We start from the raw sequence: 3,934 nt of genomic DNA, 5'->3' as shown, positions 1-3,934 counted from the left end.
AGTGTCACTGTTAGCAATTAGAAGATTGTACTCCACTGTGTTTCATTAATTCACATAGAAATCCATGGAACCTCTCAAACAATTCCTTAAATGTGAAGTTATAATGAGGAGGGGGTACCTTCACGGAAGATTGTATGACCTCAGATCTGTCCTCCAGTGCTATCTGCTCAGTGGCACCCATTCTGTATAAATTACACAGAATTTTAACAATAATTCTATTGATGTTGCAAAGTTTCTCCGGGATTTCACTTTGTATCTGTAATTTTCTCTCTCTGTTGATCAGCTGATCCACATATAGAAACACTGATTCCATGGTATGCTTGATTTGTGTGGTATTCGTAGACACATCCTGAAACAATCAACTTAAATGTTATAGACAAGAAGAATAATTAGAAGTAAATATACGTCAAATGTCAACACGGAAGTAAATAACAATAATGTTACCTGCACCGACTCCGGAAAAAGAATGGTCAGATCAGGGTTAGGCGAGTGATAGCGCTCCTTTTTCTGTAAGAAAAGGTTTTATTATGTAGTTCTAAAGTCAACTTGAGTGGAGGTTATAATTTCTGTTACGTTATCATTACACAGGGAAAACGAAGGAAAAAACTAAACACACTACATAACTTTTCATGTAAGCATGTGTCTTAGTTGGTATTTAGTGAACAATTCTTCCATTGATTACTCATGATTCGTAAGTTACTTGTAACCACAACGAAAGATTTGAATACGGTAAAGGCTATAAAGAGAATGAGAAATCAAGGTGTTGGTTCTTTGAATGAGGAAAACATGTTGCTCATTTGATGCATTGGGTATGAGAAAATGTCCTCTACTATTTCCTGCGTCATAATGTGAAGTGCATCTGACTTCATCAAATCAAAGATGCTAATAATTTACAAATTTTGATTTTACTGAGCAAAGCACAAAGAATGAGTCCCCTCCTTGCCGCAGTAATGAATTTGCTTCTTAACTCTCCAAGCTAATAACAATCACACCAAACTCATTTAGTGAAGAAGATACGTACTACAATATCGAGAACACTCTTTATATGGACTCTTAAGTCTCCTGCCTGCTGACCAATCAGACTCAGTGTTCTATTTTCTGCAGCAGGTTTCACTTTGTCCACGTGATCATCGCATGGATTTTGCAGGATGCTGAGGGCGGATGGCTTGATGCAAGTACTTGGAATGGCTGCAGAGGAAATCTCTGTTATGATCTGCAGTAAGGTAGCCGTCGCAAAAACTGTAAAAGAAACCCAATCAATGAAACTTTCTGACATTCTTAAATTGAAATAATTTGCTTTTAAAAATCTGCGTTTTTAAGAAGATAAAAGCTAAACAATGAAAAATGAAGAAATATCTAGAATAATTTTTAAAATTTTATTTAATTGCACGTTATTATAAACTCTGCTTTATGAATATTTTGCAACGGAAAAAAAGAAGTTTTAAAACGGAATAATTTGACTCCCTTTTAATTAGCATGAACCCATTTAAATATTAAGAGGCTCTTATGCTTACAGATAATTTTTCCAGTTTCCATTGTTACTGTAGATGTAAAGTCTTTGACGAATACGGTGTGAACTGACAATTTATAGCGTGACGGCGGATTTTACACAGAAATCCCTTTTTGCGGAAGTTAGCGCTTCCAGTTTGAAAATTACGTTGTCACGGTCACTCCACCTGCAGGGATACAACCTGATTAGGAATATGTTCTTCCACCTTGTAATGTTTTGTGTCGTCTGCCAAAAAAGTATATTACACGAAATAGAAGGCGAGGACGCCTCATAACCTTTGAATTCTAACCATTTTCCAATCAAATCAAAGAATTTCTGTAAAGTAATAAAAATTCATCGATTCAAATTGCATTACTAAATGATTTGTGCCAATGCTAATTATTTCTCAAGGTTTTTATATGAAAGCGTTATTGTTTTTGGGTACTCCTCCTACGTGTCTTACACTAAGAATCTACAAAAAGTGTCAGCCTGCTGCTTTCCTTTTTCTAAACAGTTGAAAAAAAAAATGAAATAAGTTAATCACTTTCTAACGTGAATTTCTGAATTCATCTGCATTTATTATCTTCAGTACATTATATTTGTTGCTTTTTGTTGTTTATTATCTATGAGTTCATTTAACACATCGATTTCCGATGATTATGATTAATCAATCAGATGTTTATGCAATAAGAAACTGCAGTTGTACAGAACGTGTGTAAACTGAAGGTCACATATCTGCCATTCACAAGTATGCAAAAGATCTGGAATCACCTCATTAATATTCAAATATGCATATAAAGGTTATGACCTACTTGTATGCGTCGTTGTAATGAACTTGCACGTGTAGGTTATCAATTATTCAGGTAGTGTACTTAAAATTGTCAACTTAAACAGGTAAAGGTAATTTGAAATATAGCAGAATGGATTGAAGTGAATTATCCTTTAAGTGAATATGCTTGAACTCATTTTCCTCCCTCTTCCAACACTCCGCAGATTTAGAGATTTAGCGGTCTTATAATGAGGAAATGGGTTTAATATGAAAGGAAGCGAAATGAAAACATTCTTATGTTTAATTCTTGCAGGAAAAGTTGGTATCAAAAATAAGCACGTTCAAAGGGATATTATTTAATATACAATGATATTTCCGAGAACAATCTATTTTGTTTTCATTTTCTTTTGAATCTTATTCTAGGAAGGTAAAAGTGGTTTTGCAATATTATTTTTCGCCGCATGTCCTTGACAGTAAAATAATAGAATTAATGGAAAAAAAAAACAACATTGTTAGAGGGTTCCTTGTTAGTGTTTAATTTTATATAAATACCTTCAAAAATATTTTATGATTAGTTACGAATAATTCTATTTAATTTTTTATGTTTAATTATATTCTTTCAAAATTTTTATCCTAATTAAATATCTATTAATCACTTTTTCATTTTAAAGAAAGCTTTAAGAAAAATAAGTTTAGTAAAAACAAGGTGTAACCATGATAATTTATATCTCAACGGGAAATAGCAAATATCTGACCTTTTTAGTGATATTATGATTTTTTCGTGTTTTCAAAATGCCTATAGGACTTTTAATATAATCAGCACACACTTAATATGAATATTTTTTAAATTTTATTTTAAGAATACTTTAAAAAAAAATATGTGCCATCTTTCTTTTTTAAAAATAGGTTACGAAGGCAATTGGTCTTTAAAAAGAGGCTTTGAATCTGGCTTTAAAGTTCAGTAAAGGTTTGAACTGCTGTAATCATTAATAATATTTTCCGTTGTATTTTAAAAATGCTTGACATCTGCTGGGAAAACCCCTTTAAAGATACTTTATGTCAATGACGAAAATATTTAACCAGATACGGTGATGACGTCAAATTAAGCAAGTCTCTTTTCAAGAATACAAATTACAGAATGTAATCGTAGAAACTATGCTTAATAATTGCAGAATTCCTTAACGAAATGGCATTCAGGAAGACTTATATATTATAGTGACTTAACATTAATTATCGTTTGAAGCTTGACGTCTAGTAAGACTTTGGCATGGTAGTTATGTAATTTTGCAAGTCTGCAACATTGACGTGGGATGGCGTTGTTTTCTCATTGATAAACACTTCCTTACTAGATTAGAAAACTTGTCTGTATACGAGCTTATTTGCATAGGTCACTGTTTATTAAAATGCATGGCAGATAGATGCTTAGATAAATAAATCATAACACCAAGGGATTTTGTATTCTTATCAGTTGCTGATGTTTCTTCGTATTTCAAATATATTTTTAGATCAGTAGCATGATTAATTTTATCTCATAACAATTGATATGATGCAAAAGGTGAAGTTAATGAATAGTGACACCGGTCTCATATATCCTGTAAAAATAAATATTGTGAAGAAGACCAAAAAACCACGGATCCTTGGGATAACATAGGTGGAATAAGGTGCCTAAGAGGAGT

At 32.4% G+C, this 3,934-nt stretch overlaps 1 long non-coding RNA gene across 1 annotated transcript; it reads right to left on the bottom strand.

The window, feature by feature from the left end:
* Positions 1-443: 443 nt before the first annotated feature.
* Positions 444-1,537, bottom strand: LOC133174755 (uncharacterized). Its single transcript, XR_009719182.1, has 3 exons — positions 1,515-1,537; positions 1,022-1,239; positions 444-507 (listed from the first exon to the last, which is right to left on the bottom strand). It is a non-coding gene; the product is annotated as an uncharacterized LOC133174755 (long non-coding RNA).
* Positions 1,538-3,934: the final 2,397 nt, after the last annotated feature.

Source organism: Saccostrea echinata, unplaced genomic scaffold, assembly GCF_033153115.1.
Source record: "Saccostrea echinata isolate AGI-Se365-2 ecotype Australia unplaced genomic scaffold, CSIRO_AGI_Sech_v1 ptg000059l, whole genome shotgun sequence".
Classification (NCBI taxonomy): domain Eukaryota; kingdom Metazoa; phylum Mollusca; class Bivalvia; order Ostreida; family Ostreidae; genus Saccostrea; species Saccostrea echinata.
This window is presented reverse-complemented; position numbering and strand designations above follow the sequence as displayed.